The sequence below is a fragment of the Oncorhynchus clarkii genome, chromosome 2 (genome assembly GCF_045791955.1).
Source record: "Oncorhynchus clarkii lewisi isolate Uvic-CL-2024 chromosome 2, UVic_Ocla_1.0, whole genome shotgun sequence".
Lineage (NCBI taxonomy): Eukaryota > Metazoa > Chordata > Actinopteri > Salmoniformes > Salmonidae > Oncorhynchus > Oncorhynchus clarkii.
Genome location: NC_092148.1, coordinates 36,358,253 through 36,379,596, shown reverse-complemented (window position 1 = coordinate 36,379,596; position 21,344 = coordinate 36,358,253). Strand labels below are relative to the sequence as shown.

General features: G+C 43.3%; 1 long non-coding RNA gene across 2 annotated transcripts in view; it reads right to left on the bottom strand.

The window, feature by feature from the left end:
• Positions 1 to 10,211: 10,211 nt before the first annotated feature.
• Positions 10,212 to 21,344, bottom strand: part of LOC139367331 (uncharacterized) — a 62,579-nt gene continuing 51,446 nt past the window's right edge. The window contains exons 2-3 of one of the 2 annotated variants that reach the window (XR_011626862.1): positions 15,046 to 15,289; positions 10,212 to 10,425 (exon numbers count right to left, since the gene is read on the bottom strand). This is a non-coding gene — a long non-coding RNA (uncharacterized lncRNA). The remainder of the gene's footprint in view (positions 10,426 to 15,045; positions 15,290 to 21,344) is intronic. The other variant, XR_011626863.1, reaches the window with a different exon arrangement.

The window sequence follows — 21,344 nt, the reverse complement described above, 5'->3', positions numbered from 1 at the left end:
GAATCATTTAGAAAAAAACATTAGACCACAAAAAAGGATGACAATTGTGTATATATTTTTAAATTATTTGGGCTTTTCATAACAGTTTTTTAAAGTAGATTTTCACAGGCTAAGCACTCCCTCCTCTGAATACATGTCACTGTGTACTGTAGCTTTAAGAGTCCCACTGTGCTGTATTCAGTTAACATGCTGTCACTAGGACTAGGACGATGTGCTTCTGATCAGGTAACCTTGGTCTTCTGCTACAGGCAGTGGATACTGCCCACACCACCAGATCCACACTACGTCACCAGTCTCACCCGCTACTACACTCAGATGTTGTGTGTGTGTGTGTGTGTGTGTGTGTGTGTGTGTGTGTGTGTGTGTGTGTGTGTGTGTGTGTGTGTGTGTGTGTGTGTGTGTGTGTGTGTGAGTGAGAACGAGAAACAGAAAGAGAGGTTATTGTGTGATAATGAGAGGCTTATAAATGAGAGTGACTTTGAAGGATTGGAGTGAGAGATGATGCAATCAACAGCTGATTGCTGTTGTCAGTTAGTTAAAGCATAGGGTAGTTCAAGTTTCAAGTTTGAATGTCACGTGCACAAGTACAGTCAAATCCTTTTCTTGTTACCTCTAAACCCAACAATTCAGAAATCAATAACAATGTCTTACTAAAAATAACATAAGGTAAAACAAAAATACACAATAAATAAAAAAATAAGAAGATCACGAGAAGAAAGTTACAGTGCCTTTAGAAAATGTTCATCACAACATTTTGTTGTGTTACAGCCTGAATTATATTTTTTTCACACATATTTAACCCCTTTCTTTGGTTAGGCACAAAAGTACCTTCAAATCAAATCCAATGTTATTTGTCACGTATGCCGAATACAACAGGTGTAGGTAGACCTTACCGTGAAATGGTAACTTACAAGCCCTTAACCAACAATGTAGGTTAGTCAAGGTAATTTGTACATGTAGGTAGGGGTAAAGTAACAATGCATAGATAATAAAGTTATTCAATACTTTGCCAAGTTAAACAGCTCTGAGTCTTCTCCTGTAATGCGTAATGAGGTTGGAGAACACATGGCAAGGGATCTGAGACAATTCCTCCATACAGAATCTCTCCAGATCCATCAGATTCCAGGGTCCACACATGTGGACTCTCCTCTTCAGTGAACCATTTTTTGTGTTGATTTTGAGGTGTGCTTTGGATCATTGTCCTGCTGGAAGATCCAACCACGGCCCAGTCTATGATACCATGTAACAAGTTGTCCAGGGACTTTGGAAGAAAAACAGCCCCACAACATCCAAGATCAAACACCATACTTCACAGTGGAGATTAGGTACTTGTCTGCATGGCTATCTTTCTGTCTATGCCAAACCCACCTTGTTTCCAAAAAGCTCTCTTTTGGTCTCATCTGACCATAGAACCCAATGAAAGTTCCAGTAACGTTTGGCGCTTGAGTTTGTTGTTTGATGACAGCAAAGGCTTTTGTATTGCAACCCTCCCAGACAACTTGTGGTTGTGTAGGTGGTGTCTGATCATAGTTTTGAAGACTTTATGATCCCAGGTCTGCAATTCTCCAGCTGTGATCATTGGAGATTTTTTTGCCACTCGAACCATCCTCCTCACTGTGCGTGGGGTTGATATAAACACACATCCTGTTCCAGGGCAGATTGTTAACATCTCCAGATGCTTTAAACTTCTTAATTAATGCCCTGATAGTGGAAATTGGCATTTTCGAACGTTATTTCAAACGCTATTTTCCTATAGCCATTTCCTGACTTGTGCAGCTCAACAACCTTTGTCGCACATCATAATTGCATTCTCGGGTCTTTCCCATTGTGATGGATGACTATGGGAACTTGGCATGTGTGTCACCTCATATTTATACCCCAGTGAAACAAGAAGTCATGGCTTACCACTTGAGTATTCGTAATCACTCAGGTGACCTTAAAAATGTAAAAGAAAATATGAATGGGAATATACTTCAGTTAGATTTGACACATAATAATTTCTAGGGGTGACAATAACTGTGCCACACATGTTTCGGGGAATAATATTTATTTAATTTCTCCCACATTTATTTTTTTTCAATCATTTTACTTCAATTAAAGTTTTGACTTTTAGGAATATTTTGAATGAAAGACCAAGAGGATAAATAGCAAAAACACTTTTTTCACAGCCGTTTTGCTCATATTTACCAAGGGTGCCAATATTAGCGGAGGGCACTGTAGGTCTTGGATGGCAAGAAGCTTGTTCCCAGTGATGTACTGGGCCATACGCATTCCCATCTGTAGCACCTTACAGTCATATGTCGAGCAGTTGCAATACCAGGCGGTGATTCAACTGGTCAGGATGCGCTAGCTGGTGCAGCTGTAGAACTTTTTGAGGATCTGGGGACCCATGCCAAATCTTTTCAGTCTCCTGAGGGGGTAAAGGCTTTGTCGTTCCCTCTTCATGGCTGTCTTGTTGTGTTTGGACCATGATAGTTTGTTGGTGATGTTGACACCAAGGAACTTTCTCGACCGGCTCCACTACAGCCCTGTCGATGTGAATGGGGACGTGCTCGGCCCTCCTTTTCCTGTAGTCCACGATCAGCTCCTTTGTCTTGCTCACATTGAGGGAAAGGTTCTTGTGCTGGCACCACACTGCCAGGTCTCTGACCTCCTCCCTATAAGCTGTCTCATCTTTCTTGGTGATCAGGCCCACCACCGTTGTGTCTTCAGGACACTTAAGGATGGTGTTGGAGTCATGCTTGGCCACGCAGTCGTGGGTGAAATGGGAGTACAGGAGGGGACTAAGCACGCACCACCTGGTAGCGGCCCGTAAGGAAGTCCAGGATCCAGTTACAAAGGGAGGTGTTTAGTCCCAGGGTCCTTAGCTTAGTTATGAGCTTTGTGGGCACTATGGTGTTGAATCCTGCACTGTAGTCAAGCAACAACATTCTCACATAGGTCTTCCTTTTGTTCAGGTGGGAAAGGGCAGTGTGGAGTGCGATTGAGATTGCGTCATCTGTGGATCTGTTTGGGCGGTATGCGAATTGGATTCGGTCTAGGGATAGTATTGATGTGAGCCATGATAATAATTATCTGTAGGTCCCTCAGTCAAGCAGTGAAATTCATTCACAGATTCAACTACAAAGACCAGGAAGGTTTTCCAATGCATCGCAAAGAAGGGAACCTATTGTTAAATTAGTTTTTTTTAAACGAAATAACACATTGAATATCCCTTTGAGGATGGTGAAGTTATTAATTACACTTTGGATGGTGTACACCCAATTGCTACAAAGATACAGGCAACCTTCCTAACTCAGTTGCTGGAGAGGAAGGAAACAGCTCAGAGATTTCACCATGAGCCCAATGGTGACTTTAAAACAGTTGCAGAGTGTTTTGTCAGTGATAGGAGAAAACTGAGGATGGATCAACAACATTGTAGTTACTCCACAATACTCAGTGAAAAGAAGGAAGCCTGTATAGAATACAAATATTACAAAACATACATCCCTGTTTACAACAAGGCAGGAAAGTAATACTGCAAAAACTGTGGCAAAGAAATTCACTTTTTGTCCTGAATGCAAAGTGTTATGTTTGGGGCAAATCCATTTCAACACATTACTGAGTACCACTATCCATATTTTCAAGCAAAATCCTAGAGCAAAACCTGGAAAAACTGACTTGCCTAGTTAAATAAATGTTAAGACCCTGCCAAAATTGTTGACTCAGGGGTATGAACACTTTCATAAATTCAATATTTCTGTGTTTCATTTTCAATACATTTGCTAACTTTGTTGTTATGGAATATTTTGTGTAGGTGAGATTTTTTTTTTATTTCATGCATTTTAAAAACAGGTTGTAACACAGTACTTTCTGAAGGTACTGTATACAGGGTCAGTTCCAATACCATATATATATATATATATATATATATATATATATATTTTGAATTTTACCCCTTTTTCTCCCCAATTTCACGGTATCCAATTGTTGTAGTAGCTACTATCTTGTCTCATCGCTACAACTCCCGTACAGGCTCGGGAGAGACGAAGGTTGAAAGTCATGCGTCCTCATACACAACCCAACCAAGCCGCACTGCTTCTTAACACAGCACGCATCCAACCCGGAAGCCAGCCGCACCAATGCGCCGGAGGACCCGCCACAGGAGTCGCTGGTGCGCGATGAGACAAGGACACCCCTACCGACCAAGCCCGCCCTAACCCGGGCGACGCTAGGCCAATTGTGCGTCGCCCCACGGACCTCCCGGCTCGCGGCCGGTTACGACAGAGCCTGGGCGCGAACCCAGGGACTCTGATGGCACAGCTGGCGCTGCAGTACAGCGCCCTTAACCACTGCGCAACCCGGGAGGCCCAATACCATATTTTGAGGGCATCCTGGTAAACATGTCTGGGAGGATGGTCACACATGTTCAACTTTTACCCTTCATATGTCAGGCTGGCGCTGTCTCGCTATGAGGTTAATGTCTACCAGCTTCAAGGGTGCGCACACACACACACACACACACACACACACACACACACACACACACACACACACACACACACACACACACACACACACACACACACACACACACACACACACACACACACACACCTCCCAGGGAGAGAGCAAGAGTGTGAAAGAGATTACAGACGGCATTTTCCATTCCGTCCTGCCTGTGTGGTGTAACTCTGCCCCTGATTTGCCTGAGTAATTATTTAAGTGGAAAGTCACTGGTTGGGAAATTGCTGAGGTTTGGTATTGCAGTGTTGCTTCTTTCAGTCTGGATGCAGATGTCTGCCCTCTTTCAAATGTCAAATGACATCTCCCAAATAGTTTATAATAGCTTATTCTATCTCACATGATGATTGTACAAGGGCCACTGTGGCAATGGTTTTCAAGTGTCACCCAGACCAGACAGTATACTGTATCTTGTTAACTACTTCCAAGTGTCTGGACAGTAAAGCACCTCTATTGACCACTGATCAGTTGTGCCCTTACTGACCCTAATTAGCTAAACCAATACTAGTATCCAAGAGTGCTAATGAAATCTGTTAACGGTTTCTCTTTAAAAACTTTGCCCTTTGTGTCTGAGTATCTGTATATGTGTTTGTGCCATTGACTAAAAAGATAAAGTGATGTATATTGGTTGTGAAGAATAAAATAATAGAATAGAAAGAATAATTGTGACAGATGAGGCGGCAGCCAGACAGCCAGACAGGGTGCTATAGGTCCAGGGTGCACACGCACATTGTCCATCCTTTTCAATTTACCCACTCCAAAAAAAGAGGGCTCAGAAGTTTTACAAATGTTAAATCTGTATAATATAAGACAGTTAAAGAGTATAACCAACATTACGACCAGGAATATGACTTTCCCGAAACGGATCCTCTGTTTGGTCCATTACCCAGGACAATGGATCGGATCCCAGCCAGCGACCCAAAACAATGGCGCCGCAGAAGGGGCAGACAGAGCGGTCTTCTGGTCAGGCTCCGTAGACGGGCACATTGCGCACCGCTCCCGAGCATACTACTCGCCAATGTCCAGTCTCTTGACGAAATCCGAGCAAGGGTTGCCTTCCAGAGAGACATAAGAGACTGTAACGTTCTTTGTTTCACGGAAACATGGCTCACTCGAGACACGCTATCAGAGTCTGTACAGTCACCTGGTTTCTTCACGCATTGCTCCGACAGAAGCAAGCATCTCTCTGGTAAGAAGAAGGGCGGAGGTGTATGCCTTATGATTAACGAGACGTGGTGTGATCATAACAACATACAGGAACTCAGTCCTTTTGTTTACCTGACTTAGAATTCCTTAAAATCAAATGCCGACCGCAGTGTCTACCAAGATAATTATTTTCCATCATAATCACAGTCGCATATATTTCCCCCCATGCAGACACATCGACGGCCCTGTGTCACGCCCTGACCTTAGAGATCCTCATTTATTCTCTATGTTTGGTTAGGTCAGGGTGTGACTCGGGTGGGAAAATCTATGTTTTCTATTTCTTTGTTGTTTTGCCGAGTGTGGTTCCCAATCAGAGGCAGCTGTCTATCGTTGTCTCTGATTGGGGATCATTTATAAGGTGTGATTTTCCGTTTGGGGTTTGTGGGGTGTTATTTTCTGTTTAGTGTCTGTGCCTGAAGGAACTTTTCGCTTTAGTTATTTTAATTTTTTATGTTTTTTATAAGTGTTTCTTGAAAATAAATATCATGAACACTTTCCACACTGCGCTTTGGTCCACTCCTTTCGACGAGAGGCGTTACAGAACACCCCACCAAAAAAGGACCAAGCAGCGTGGCCAGGAGAACTGGACATAGGAGGAAATCCTGGAGGAGGACCCTGGACACGGGCCGGGGAGTATTGCCATCCAAGGAGCAGATGGAGGCAGCGAGAGCGGAACGGCAACTATACAAAGAGTTAAAGTTAAAGTTAGCTCAACGACGGAAGCACGAGAGGCAGCCCCCAAAAATTTTTTTGGGCGGAGGCACACGGGTTGGCGAGCGGAATTAAGGGGTAAATACAATGAGGAGTTGGTCACGGTTCAAGTGCCACGTTTTCCGGTTCTGCGCACCGTGCCATCCACAGCCCGGTGCGCTCTGTGCAAGCTCCCCGCAGTTGCCGTGCTAGAGTGGGTATTCAGCCAGGACGCGTTGTGCCAGCTCTACGCCCCAGACCTCCAGTGCGCCTCCACGGCCCAGTATATCCTGCGCCAGCTATACGCACTATGCCGCCAGTGCGCCTTCTTAGCCCAGTGCGTCCTGTGCCAGCTCTCCACACTCACCGAGCTAAAGTGGGTATCCAGCCAGGACGCGTTGTTGCAGCTCCACGTACCAGGCTTCCAGTAGGTTGCCTCAGTCCGGTGAGACCTGTTCCGACTCCACGTAAGAAGCCTCCAGCAACAGTCCCCAGTCCAGAGCCTGCAGCGACGGTCCCCAGTCCGGAGCCTGCAGCGACGGTCCCCGGTATGGAGCCTCCAGCGACGTTCCCCAGTCCGGAGCCTCCAGCAACGGTCCCCAGTCAAGAGCTTGCAGCGCCGATCTACGGTCCGGAGGTCCCGGCGACGATCCCAGCACCGGAGGCGCCACCGAAGTTGGGGGACCCTAAAGCAGAGCGGGGTCTGCGTCAGGTTTGCGGCCGGAGTCCGCACCTTTGGGGGGGGGGGGGGGGGGGGGGGGGGGCACTGTCACGCCCTGACCTTAGAGATCCTTATTTATTTTCTATGTTTGGTTAGTTCAGGGTGTGACTCGGGTTGGAAAATCTATGTTTTCTATTTCTTTGTTGTTTTGCCGAGTGTGGTTCCCAATCAGAGGCAGCTGTCTATCGTTGTCTCTGATTGGGGATCATATATAAGTTGTGATTTTCCGTTTGGGTTTTGTGGGGTGTTATTTTCTGTTTAGTGTCTGTGCCTGACGGAACTGTTCGCTTTTGTTTTTCTTGAAAATAAATATCATGAACACTTTCCACGCTGCGCTTTGGTCCACTCTTCCTTCCACCGACGACGAGTGTTACACCCTGAAAGAACTTCATTTGACTATGTAAACTGGAAACAACGTATCCTGAGGCAACATTTATTGTAGCTGGGGATTTTAACAAGACTAATCTGAAAACAAGTCTCCCTGCATATCGATTGCGCGACTTGAACTGGCAAAACCCTGGATCATTGTTATTCTAACTTCCGCGATGCGTATAGAGCCCTCCCCCGCCCTCCTTTCAGAAAAGCTGACCACGACTCCATTTTGTTGCTCCCAGCCTATAGACAGAAACTACAACAGGAAGCACCCGTGCTCAGGTCTGTTCAACGCTGGTCAGGCCAATTGGATTCCACGCTTCAACATTGCTTCGATCACGTGGACTGGGATATGTTCCGCATAGCGTCGAACAACAACATTGATGAATACACTGATTCGGTGAGCGAGTTTATTAGCAAGTGCATCGGTGATGTTGTACCCACAGAGTCTATTAAAAGATTCCCCAACCAGAAACGGTGGATTGATGGCAGCATTCGCGTAAAACTGAAAGTGCAAATCAGAGCAAGGTGACCGGAAAACATGACCGAATACAAACAGTGTAGCTATTCCCTCCGCAAGGCAATGAAAACAAGCTAGGTGTCAGTATAGAGACAAAGTAGAGTCACAATTCAACGGCTCAGACACGAGAGGTATGTGGCAGGGTCTACATTCGATCATGGACTACAAAAGAAAAACCAGCCCCGTCGCGGACCACGATGTCTTGCTACCAGACAAACTAAACAACTTCTTTGCTCGCTTTGAGGACAATACAGTGCTACTGACACGGCCCGCTACCAAAACCTGCGGGATCTCCTTCACTGCAGCCAACGTGAGTAAAAAATGTAAACATGTTAACCCTCGCAAGGCTAAAGGCCCAGGCGGCATCCCCGGGCCGCGTCCTAAGAGCATGCGCAGACCAGCTGGCTGGTGTGTTTACGGACATAGTCAATCAATCCTTATCCCAGTCTGCTGTTCCCACATCCTTAAAGAGGGCCACCATTGTTCCTGTTCCCAAGAAAGCTAAGGTAACTGAGCTACATGACTATCGCCCCGTAGCACTCACTTCCATCATCATGAAGTGCTTTGAGAGACTAGTCAAGGACCATATCACCTCCACCCTACCTGACACCTTAGACCCACTCCAATTTGCTTACCGCCCCAATAGGTCCACAGACGACGCAATCACAATCACACTGCACACTTCCCTAACCCATCTGGACAAGAGGAAAACCTATGTAAGAATGTTGTTCATCGACTACAGCTCAGCATTTAACACCATAGTAACCTCCAAATTCGTAATTAAGCTCGAGACCCTGGGTCTTGACCCCTCCCTGTGCAACTGGGTCCTGGACTTCCTGACAGGCCGCCCCCAGGTGGTGAGGGTAGGTAACAACATCACCACCGCTGATCCTCAAGACTGGGGCCCCACAGGGGTGCGTTCTCAGCCCTCTCCTGTACTCCCTGTTCACCCATGACTGCGTGGCCATGCACGGCTCCAACTCAATCATCAAGTTTGCAGACGACACTACAGTGGTAGGCTTGATTACCAACAATGACGAGACGATCTACAGGGAGGAGGTGAGGGTCCTCTGAGTGTGGTGTCAGGAAAATAACCTCACACTCAATGTCAACAAAACAAAGGAGATGATCGTGGACTTCGGGAAACAGCAGAGGGAGCAGCCCCCTATCCACATCGACGGGACAGTAGTGGAGAAGGTGGAAAGTTTTAAGTTCCTCGGCATACACATCACGGACAAACTGAAATGGTCCGCCCACACAGACTGCGTGGTGTAGTAGGCGCAGCAGTGCTTCTTCAACCTCAGGAGGCTGAAGAAATTTGGCTTGTCACCAAAAACACTCACAAACTTTTACAGATGCACAATTGAAAGCATCCTGTTGGGCTGTATCACCGCCTGCTCCGCCCACAACCGTAAGGCTCTCCAGGGGGTAGTGAGGTCTGCACAACGCATCACCGGGGGAAAACTACCTGCCCTCCAGGACACCTACACCACTTTATGTCACAGGAAGGCCAAAAAGATCATCAAGGACAACAACCACCCGAGCCACTGCCTGTTCACCCTGCTATCATCCAGAAGGCGAGGTCAGTACAGGTGCATCAAAGCTGGGACCAAGAGACCGAAAAACAGCTTCTATCTCAAGGCCATCAGACTGTTAAACAGCCACCACTAACATTGAGTGGCTGCTGCCAACATACTGACTCACCTCTAGCTACTTTAATAATGGAAAAATAAGATGTAATAAATGTATCACTAGCCACTTAAACAATGCCACTTTATATAATGTATACATACCATACATTACTAATCTCATATGTATATACTGTACTCTATACCATCTTTTGCATCTTGCCTATGCCGTTCGGCCATCACTCATTCATATATTTTTCTGTACATATTCTTATTCATTCCTTTACACTTGTGTGTATAATGTAGTTGTTGTGAAATTGTTAGGTTAGATTACTTGTTAGATATTACTGCATGGTTGGAACTAGAAGCTCAAGCATTTTGCTACACTCACATTAACATCTGCTATCCATGTGTATGTGACATATAAATAAATAAATAAATAAATAATAAATAAATAAAATTTGATTTGACCTAGTAGTCTATCTTTTTAATCTTTCTTACACTAATTTATCTTCCTTGCTCTGTTTCACCCAAGTATATCATGTTTAAGGTAAGACCCAAATGCAGACTGTCGAAGTAATAATGTTTATTACAACAGGGGCAGGCAAACGACAGGTCAAGGCAGGCAGGGGTCTATAATCCAGAGAGGGTGTAAGACACAGGAACAGCAGGCGGGCTCAGGGTCAGGTCAGGCAGAGGTCGGTAATCCAGAGTAGTGGGGCAAAGGTACAAGACGACAGGCAGGCTCAGGGACAGGGCAGGCAGAGAGGTCAACACCGGGAAAACTAGGAAACAGGAACAAAATGAGAGACAGGAGCAGAGGGAAAACCGCTGGTAGGCCTGACGAAACAAAACGAACTGGCCACAGACAAACAGAGAACACAGATATAAATAGTCGGGATAATGGGGAAGATGGGTGACACCTGGAGGAGGGTGGAGACAAGCACAAAGAGACTGATCAGGGAGTGAAAAAAAAATCTTTGGCTCTCTCTCGCTCTCTCTCTCTCTCTCTCTCTCCTCTTGAGAATCTCTTTCTGGAACGGCTGAAATGCAGTAGACCCCTTGTTGAGTCAGGATGCCTGAGAATTATGGGCAGCTCAGCTACTTCATTTATATTCCCAGCATGCCCCAGGGGCTCTGAGGGAAACATCCAGTGGGAAGAACAATACAAAGCAGGGTGCATTACGGCAAAGTGACCTCATCCCACAGTAAAGCATATTGTGATATATGGAGCATAGTAAGATTAGGGGTAGGCCACTGTGGGGGGTTAGGGTGACGTGACCGGTTTCTTTCTTAACTGGTGTCTCTTTGCTGCTCTCTGTCTGTGGCTTAGTTCCCCTAGAACATCAACACGTCTGATGTATTTATGATCATGAGAAGTATGAGGCTGGGCCCTGAACAGTGTTGCTGTAAAAAATGTTTGAGCATTAATGGCTACCTGTGTATTCCCACTGGAACTGTTGTTTAAATACATGGGATGAGAGGTGTTTAGGGGGTTAGCGTGGCGGGGAGGTGGGCGTCTTGTATCTGTTCATGTGAACACACTCATCTTATGTCAAGCTCTCTGCTGGAGTTGTTTATACATTTGACCCAGTTCTATTTTTTTGTGTGGGCAATTTTACACGATGCGTTTGCAATTTCACACGCACAGACAGATAAAGTCGCAGACAAAGAGGAATATGCAAATGTGCAATTTACCAAATAGAAATATGAAAGTAAACACATTATGGATGTATGTAGATTCTCTGTGTGTGTGTGTGTGTGTGTGTGTGTGTGTGTGTGTGTGTTCCTACACATGCATTTGTGTCCACCTGTTTTCAAGTGTGTGTATATGTGTGTGTACATGTACATGCACGCTTGTGTCTGCGTGTGCATATAAATGGGAGTAGGTGTACATTCCAATGGGAGCCCAGACTTGTTTGCTGCATTCCAGACTCCTGCTTCAGGAAACAATCTCCTTTGAGAATCCCTTGGGGATTTCCACCGAAAAGAGTCACTTTCTGTTGGGACAGGACACAACGTAGCGAGTGAATGGAAAAAGTGTAGTATAAATACTGTAGTATGGGGAAAAAACTGTAGTATCTATATACTATAGTAATTACTGTAGTGTTTTTGCAGACTGTAGTATATTGTAGTATTTACTGTAGTGTTTATTATCTTTGACATAGCAGTGAGAACTTTGTCCTTGAGGAGACCTACTGGGCAAAATATTCAAAGAGCATTTAGGATATGTAGGACTGTGGTCTGAATGGACACGTCAGAGCTTCTGCTCTTTTAATATCCTGTAGGGAGCACAATATATGGTCTATACTTGGCATGTAGGTTTCTCACTTATGGGTGGCACAAATTGGAATATAGAGAGGGGAATGGGCAGGGTATATCCACATTAAATACTGTAGTATTTTTTGCAGACTAGTGATTTTGCAAACATTACTGTAGTATTTACTGTAGTGTTTTTTTGCAATGTAGTATACTGTATCATTTACTATAGTGTTATACAGTATACTACAACATTCTATAGTAAGTACTACACATGATTGAGGTATACTACAGCGTATACTATAGTATTCTTCAGTATACTACAGTTTGCTACAGAATTCTACAGTAAGTACAATAGTATTCTATAGTAAACTGTAGTATTTGTTCATGTGGGCTGTTTACATACAGTATTGACAAATGTCTTGGTCTGCTCACTATAGTTATTGGAACTGCCTGGCTGTAAGGGACAGTACTACGAATACACAGGGGAGAAAATAGCCATTAGCTCAAAGTTTCTTCACAAAGACCCTTTGCACTGGACCTCCGAAACAGACCTTGAGACTTAGGACATTCTCATTTGGCTAAGCCCAAGGAAAGTCACCATCTAAGTTAGGGCATAATAGCACTGTAACAAAGTAAATGTTTGCGCAAATGTGAATCTTAATGATGACTAGTTTTGCCAGTATGTTAGTCATTCATTTATTTACCGCTTCCCATTTTGATCACGTTTACATTGGTTTAGGGCTGGATTCAATCTGTATCACGCAAGTATCGTGGAAGATATGCAGCATTTACCGTGAATGCAGTCTCTGCGAATGCTGGAACATTGTCTTTAAATTTAAATGTAGCTATAACATAGATCTTCTGCGATACTTCCACAATACAGATTGAATCCAGCCCTAGTATAGCAATAAACTACTTCTAGGCTTGCCTAACACACCTATCCACTTAGAAAACAGATGAATGGACAGACAGACAGAGACAGACAAACAGACAGACTCACATGCATGCAGGCATGGTGGTTTAGAAATAGAAAGTAAGAATGCATGACTCTCCAACAACATCCTGTGCCAGAAATGAGACGGATTCTCACGTCTGTGTGTCTGTCTCCCTGTCATTCCACTACCAACTAGCCTACAGCAGTTAAATCCAGGTTCTAAAATGTAATCAGCCAATAATAATGACAGTAACTCTAGAGCCACGCCTCATCTGAAAGTGACTAAATAGCTAAATAGCTCTGTATGAATGATGATCGCGCCACCGATAAAAACATAGAAATCGAGACCAGTTTACAGTAATGACTCTGGAATCATACCCATGTCAATGACCTCAGTGATCAACCCATTCAAGGTGTCAATGACACCACACACCAATGTTTACTGGAAACACCATAACCCTCAAAAAACACCCCTAATTGCGGTCTGCAGTTACACCATATTGCTTATAGCAAGCACCTGAACTATTTCACCACATGGGTTTATAGCTATTCCGGGTTATATACTGTACATCAACATCTGCCCTGTAATTTCAAAAGGTTAAGTGATACTACAGTATCATGCAGGTCCAATCAGATAGGTTTGTAATTTTTTTTATCACCAACCAATTAAATAGTATGAGTAAATAGGTAGTTATAATCCCAGAGTCACAGAAAGGCTTTATCTGTTCTTGGTTTCTGGTTGCTTTTCTCTGAAGATAACATACTGTCCTCTTTACACAGATATACTGAACTCCATCGCTAGGCATTCCTCTATCCTCCCTCCTTCGGATACGTTTTAAATTAGCAGTATTATTTTTTTGCAGAAAACATTCAGTGACCTTGTGGTTAAACAGTCTGCCCTGAAATTGGAAGGTTAGGGGTTCGATCCCAGGTCATGTCATTGTAAACCGCCACACAAGTCATATAAAGGTCAAAACATTGACACATTGGACTGGTCTCCTGACTCATGGTATCCTTGTGGGCGTGTCTGGCCTGGCGCTTATTCACAGGACTTGGGCATGGCCAGTGCCTGTCAGTGCTCATCTCTGCCCACCCTTCAAACGGTAGCATTGTTTCAACCAAGTCAGTCCTTTGGCTCTCTCTCTTGGCTGATACCTCCTGGTGACCTGGATGGAATTATGTGATCTTTCCTTAATCCATAGGAAGTCCCATCTAGTTGACTACTTCAAAATGTTGAAAGTCCTCAATGGCGCTGCCCATGCTAAAACAGGCTTTTGGTCACTAGAGTCCTCTATCTATCTATGATCAGTTCCCATTCCCAAATGACCAAACAAATTATGTGCCCATTACCATGCTTCATATTCATGACTCCCATGCTACTCGAAACACCCAAAAAGTTATGTCATACTACACTCTTAAAAAAAAGTGTTCCAAAAGTATTTTTTGGCTTGCCCCTTAGGACAGGGGTCCGCAACTAGCGGCCCGCTTTCGAATTTGGCCCCCTAAGTTTTCTGATCCCCAAAATGTATATATTTTTGGGAGTTAAAATATTGTCAAAATCAGCTCCAAGTGATTTTAATTTTGTAAATCTGTTCCCAAGTATTCCCAGGCGTAAAAGAGAGATATATGTGAACGTACACAAATAATAATAATTAATAATAATTTATTGGATTTATATAGCGCTTTTCTACTAAATGAGGTACTCAAAGTGCTTTACATCGTATGGGGAAACTCACCTCATCCACAGTCAATGTGTAGCACCCACCTCAGTGATGCACAGAGACCATTTTTGGGCCAGAACGCTCACCACACATCAGCTATCAGGTGGAGAGGTGAGGAATGATATACAGTACCAGTCAAAAGTTTGGACACACCTACTCATTCAAGGGTTTTTATTTTTTTTTTAATTTTCTACATTGTACTAACCAACAAAGTGTCAAACAAATCAAAATATATTTTAGATTCTTCAAAGTAGTTTTGAAGATTGAGTTGGAGTTCTAAAAGTTGACAGGTAGTGTATGTAGGATCTTAATTTGACTCGGTTCGTCGCAGAAAAATAATCCTGCAGCAGAAGGATTTGATGTTTAGTCCATAATGTTGCTTGATCAGTGGTCAGGCTATTAGCTGGCTACATGAAAAGTGTAATATTGTTAATATAACCATGTGTTAATGCAGGTTTTCAGTGAACTTATGTAATCACGACACTCACCTGCATTTCCTGTGGCTCAGGAAGATTCTCAGCAACAACAGAGTGATCAATTTAAGATCCCACATCTGTATTACTATGAAGCTGCTGCTGCATCTTTTACAGGGCAATGAAAGCATTGCACGTGAGTGCTGTGACGGTGAGCCAGTGTATCAAGGAGCGATCAGCTACCCCTGTCTGCTCAGCTGCTGCCCTGTAGCCTAGACAGCTCTGCCAATCTGTCCCCCCATGGATGCCGTGGATCAGCCTGATAACAAACAGCCAGACGGTTAGTCACAGAGAGAGAGAGAGAGAGAGAGAGAGAGAGAGAGAGAGAGAGAGAGAGAGAGAGAGAGAGAGAGAGAGAGAGAGAGAGAGAGAGAGAGAGAGAGAGAGAGAGAGAGAGAGAGAGAGAGAGAGAGAGAGGAGAGGAGGAAAGACCAGTGGTGGGAAAAGTACTAAATTATCATTCTTCAGTAAAAGTAAAGATACTGTACCTTAATATAAAATGACTCAAGTAAAAGCCAAAGTCACCCAGTAAAATACTACTTGAGTAAAAGTCTAAAAGTATGTGGTTTTAAATATATTAAAGCATCAAAAGTAAATGTAATTGCTAAAATATACTTAAGTATCAAAAGTAAAAAGTTTAAATAATTTCTTATTCCTTAGATCAAACCAACCAGATGGCACAATTTTCTTGTTTTTTACATTTATGCATAGCCAAGGGCACACTCCAATGCTCAGACATAATTTACAAATAAAGCATTTGTCTTTAGTGAGTCCGCCAGATCAGAGGCAGTGGGGATGACCAGGGATGTTCTCTTGAAAAGTGTATGATTTGGACCATTTCCCTGTTCTGCTAAGCATTCAAAATGTAACGAGTGCTTCTGGGTGTCAGAGAAAATGTATGGAGTAAAAAGTACATTATTTTCTTTAGGAATGTAGTGAAGTAAAAGTAAAAATGGTCAAAAACATAGACAGTAAAGTACAGATACTCAAAAAAATTACTTAAGTAGTACTTTACACAACTGGGAAAGACATTTGAGACACAGTGAGGAGGGGAAAAATATAATCAGAATTTTTGACTCTACTACTGAAAGGGTGTGGGGAACGTGGATAGAGAGAGAGATAGATAGAAAGATAGAGAAAGTGAATACCTAGTTAATTGCACATCTGAATGCATTCAACCAAAATATGTCTTCTAGATTAAACCCAATCCATGTGAACAGAGACGTGGGAAGTAGTTTGGGGGTGCTATGATTTTTTTTGGCAAGAGGGAGGGGGGTGCACAAAAAAATATAATTTGCCTGCGCTGAAGACTTCTATATCGGTCCGCTAATACAGGACTAGTAGAGGTCAATTGCACTACTTTTGTGAACTAAATGTGTTGACCAGCATTTGTAACTTGAATCTGATAATTATCTGTACAAAACAATTAGTCTGATTATACTTGGGAATATAAAACACTTGCTTGATGTATGTTTGCCAGTTTCTTTAAATACTTTGCAAATGCAACTTATTTCTATGTGAAAACTGAAATGGTCTATTCATTGATTTTCCATTTTAGTAGACGCACTTATCCAAAGCAACGTACAGTAGTATACATTTTTTTCTCATACGGGTCCCCAGTGGGAATCAAACCCACAACCGTAGCATTGCAACACCATGCTCTACCAAATGAACCACATCATCAAAAACCACTTGACATCTCAATGTACTCAATTACTGTATTGTGCATTGTTTTTCTTTATGGTGATGGAAAGTCTACAGGTACAAACCTAGATGACCAGTAATGTACATTTATATTAAATGGTTTGTAAGGATGGTATATTAATACAACAATGTTATTTGATCAAGAAACATATTTGATGTGGATGTTTTGTGTCTGCCCATAACTTTGCACCAATTTATTTTAATATTTGAGGACAAGGTTTTGTTCTTTCTGGACTCCATTAGAATGACAATCACAGAAAAAGGGACAGGGCAACAACTCTTACAATTCCAATTATTGAATCTTGCAAGATACTGTTCTTAATTATACTTTACTAATTATACTTTTCTTAACTACCTTTTATATCAAAACTGGGATGCTGAAAAAAAAGGTTGCTGGCATTACAGACATCTATATTGGTCTGCTAATACTAGTAAAGGCCCAGTGTGTTTGATTGATTTGATTATTAATATATTTTTTATCAGATTTTTCAGCACCCCTACTTCCCACAGCTACAGTAACTTGTGAAAGTATTCACCCCCTTGGCATTTGTTCTATTGTGTTGCCTTACAACCTGGAATTAAAATATATTTTTTGGGGGGGTTGTATCATTTGATTTACATAGCATGCTACCACTTTGAAGATGTAAAATATTTTTTATTGGGAACAAACAAGATTTAAGACAAAAAACGGAAAACTTGAGCGTGCATAACTATTCAACCCCCCCCCCCTCCCTCTCTTGGTATGTCTCTATAAGCTTGGCACATCTAGCTACTGGGATTTTTGCCCATTCTCCAAGGATAAACTGTTCCAGCTCCTTCAAGTTGGATGGGTTCTGCAAGTATACAGCAATCTTTAAGTCATACCACAGATTCTCAATTGGATTGAGGTCTGGGCTTTGACTAGGCCATTCCAAGACATTTATATGTTTCCCCTTAAACCACTCAAGTGTTGCATTAGCAGTATGCTTAGGGTCATTATCCTGCTGGAAGGTGAACCTCCGTCCCCGTCTCAAATCTCTGGAAGACTGAAACAGGTTTCCCTCAAGGATTTCCCTGTATTTAGCCCCATCCATCATTCCTTCAATTCTAACCAGTTTCCCAGTCCCTGCCGATGAACAACATCCCCACAGCATGCTGCCACCACCATGCTTCACTGTGGGGATGGGGTGTGCTCGGGGGGTGATGAGAGGTGTTGGGTTTGTGCCAGACATAGCGTTTTCCCAAAAGCTCAATTTTAGTCTCATCTGACCAGAGTACCTTCTTCCATATGTTTGGGGAGTCTCCCACATGCCTTTTGGCAAACACCAAACATGCTTGTTTATTTTTTTCTTTAAGCAATGGCTTTTTTCTGGACACTCTTCTGTAAAGCCCAGCTCTGTAGAGTGTACAGCTTAAAATTGTCCTATGGACAGATATTCCAATCCCCGCTGTGGAGCTTTGCAGCTCCTTCAGCGTTGTCTTTGGTCTCTTTGTTGCCTCTCTGATTAATGCCCTCCTTGCCTGGTCCGTGAGTTTTGGTGGGCGGCCCTCTCTCGGTAGGTTTGTTGTGGTGCCATATTCTTTCCATTTTTTAATAACGGATTTAATGGTGCACTGTGGGATGTTCAAAGTTTCAGATATTTTTTTGTAACCCAACCCTGATCTGTACTTCTCCATGACTTTGTCCCTGACCTGTTTGGAGAGCTCCTTGGTCTTCATAGTGCTGCTTCCTTGGCGGTGCCGCTTCCTTGGTGATGTTGCAGACTCTGGGGCCTTTCAGAACAGGTGCATATATACTGAGATCATGTGACAGATCATGTGACACTTAGATCTCACAAAGGTGGACTTTATTTAACTATTTATGTGACTTCTGAAGGTAATTGGTTGCACCAGATCAGGCAGGCAGGAATGGAGTCCAGAAAAAAACATGCAAAGGTAGAAACTGGGAGGATTAGAAAAAAAAGAATAGAACAGCAGGCGCATGGGAAAAACACACTGGTTGACTTGAACATACAAGACGAACTGGCACAGAGAAACAGGAAACACAGGGACAAATACACTGGGGAAAATAAACGACACCTGGGGGGGTGGAGACAATCACAAGAACAGGAAAAACAGATCAGGGCGTGACAATTAGAAACATGTTTGGACATTTTCACAGTTGTCTATTTCCTTACAATCGGTCAAACTGATATAATTTCAATATTTTGCACAGAAAATCTTAGCCGGGGGGGGTTAATGCATTTTCTCCCTGGTACCTGAACGTCTTTTCTCCACGAAAATAACTTTGCAGATGTCAACTGCCTTACATTGAAGCATTCATTCTATCGAATTAGGCCATTCTTCTGGTGAGCAAAGCTTTACTTAGTCTTCCAGAGCAGTGGTTCTCAATCCTGGTCCTGGGGACCCAAAGGGCTACACATTTTTATTTTTACTCTACCACTACACACCTGATTCAAATCATCAAAGCCTCATTATGAGTTGATCATATGAATCAGCTGTGTGGTGCTAGGGCAAAAACCAAAAATGTGCAGCCTTTTGGGTCCCCAGGACCAGGATTGAGAACTAGTGTTTTAGAGCAACATATAATGACTGAATGGAAGCTTCATGTATCTAATTATAGACAAGTTGACTGACAAATAGCCCTACTAAAATGACAGAAATTATAAGCAGAAACCTATCTAAATCAGGAAAAAAATTCCTGCATCCCCTGTCAAAAAGTAATTCCGTCGTCGCTGACTGTAGCCTATAGCACATATTATGTTAGCTGGTTAAAGCCAATTTATGCTTGATCTGGTCATTCAAAGGCTCCGTACTGAGTGTGTGACTCAATTGCTTAGCCTCCAGAGGCTTGCGGAGGCACAATCGAGCTCCTTACAGCTAAGCTGTGCGCCTCCCAAATTTTGTAAAATACTCTGTGTTGTCACTCTGCAGTAGCGGTACAGTATTTACTGCAATGCGGCCTCCACAGAAGACAGAGCATTCATTCTTGCGCTTTGGGGAACTGTAATAGGCAACCAATAAATTGGTCTGCACCACTGGTAATGATTTAGGGCTAATGTCTATAGCCATCCAGCTAATTACACTGAACAAAAATATAAACGCAACATACAACAATTTCACAGATTATACTGAGTTACAGTTCATGTAAGGAAATCAGTCAATTGAAATAAATGAATTAGGCCCTAATCTATGAATTTCACATGATTGGGAATACAGATATGGATCTGTTCACAGATACCTTAAAAAATGTAGGTGGGGTGGATCAGAAAACCAGTCAGTTTCTGGTGTGACCACCATTTGCCTCATGTAGCACGACACATCTCCTTCACATAAAGTTGATCAGGCAGTTGATTGTGACCTGTGGAATGTTGTCCCACTCCTCTGCAATGGCTGTGCGAAGTTGCTGGACATTGGCGGGAACTGGAACACGCTGCCATACATGTCAATCCAGAGCATCCCAAAAATGCTAAATGGGTGACGTCTGGTTAGTATGCAGGCCATGAAATAACTGGGACATTTTCAGCTTCCAATAACTGTGTACAGATCCGTGTGACATGAGACCATAAACTATCATGCTGAACCATGAGGAGACGACGGCAGATGAATGGCACGACAATGGGCCTCAGGATCTCGTCACGGTATCTCTGTGCATTCAAATTGCGATAGAGAGAATGCAATTGTGTTCGTTGTTCATAGCTTATGCCTGCCCATACCATAACCCCATTGCCAAATACAAATCAAAACTGGATGGTGTTCAGAGATCGATGGGATGGGCTGAGTGGAGCTGAAGGGTGGGATTAAAAATAACAAGATAACTAATGTAAAATATACTGTTTTGTAAAATATATATAGGTTCAGAACTTTTGTGAAAGAGCACATTTGAAAAATATATGGTAATATAGTAATTAACCCTTAATTAGGGTAGGTGTTGCAGGGGAACTCATATGACAGGCACTAATTTGCATTATAAACTGGGTGGTTCGAGACCCTGAATGCTGATTGGCTGAAAGCTGTGCTATATCAGACCGTTTACCACAGGTATGACAAAATATGTATTTTTACTGCTCTAATTACATTGGTAAACAGTTTATAATAGCAATAAGGCACTTCGGGGGTTTGTGTTACATTGCGAATATTCCACGGCTAAGGGTTGTATCTGTCACGCCCTGATCTGTTTCACCTGTCCTTGTGCTTGTCTTCACCCACCTCCAGGTGTCACCCATCTTCACAATTATCCCCTGTGTATTTATATCTGTGTTCTCTGTCTGTTTGTTGCCAGTTCGTCTTGTTTGTTCTAGCTTACCAGCGTTTGACCTGTCAGCACCTTTCCCAGCCCAAGCGTCATTTCCCAGCCCTTCTTTGCTCTTTGTTTTGACCTTTGCCTGTCCTTACCCCGTTACCCGCCCACCTGACCTCTCTCCCTGAGCCTGCCTGCCATGCTCCACCTCTTGATTACTGAACCCTGCTTGTCCCTGACCCTGAGTTTGCCTGCCCTCCTGTACCTTTGCCTTGCCCTGAATTTTCGACCCATGCCTGCCTTGACCTGTCTTTGCCTGCCCCTGTTGCTACAATAAACCATGTTAATTTGACAGTCTGCGCCTGGGCCTTACCTTGATTCCTGATAGCAT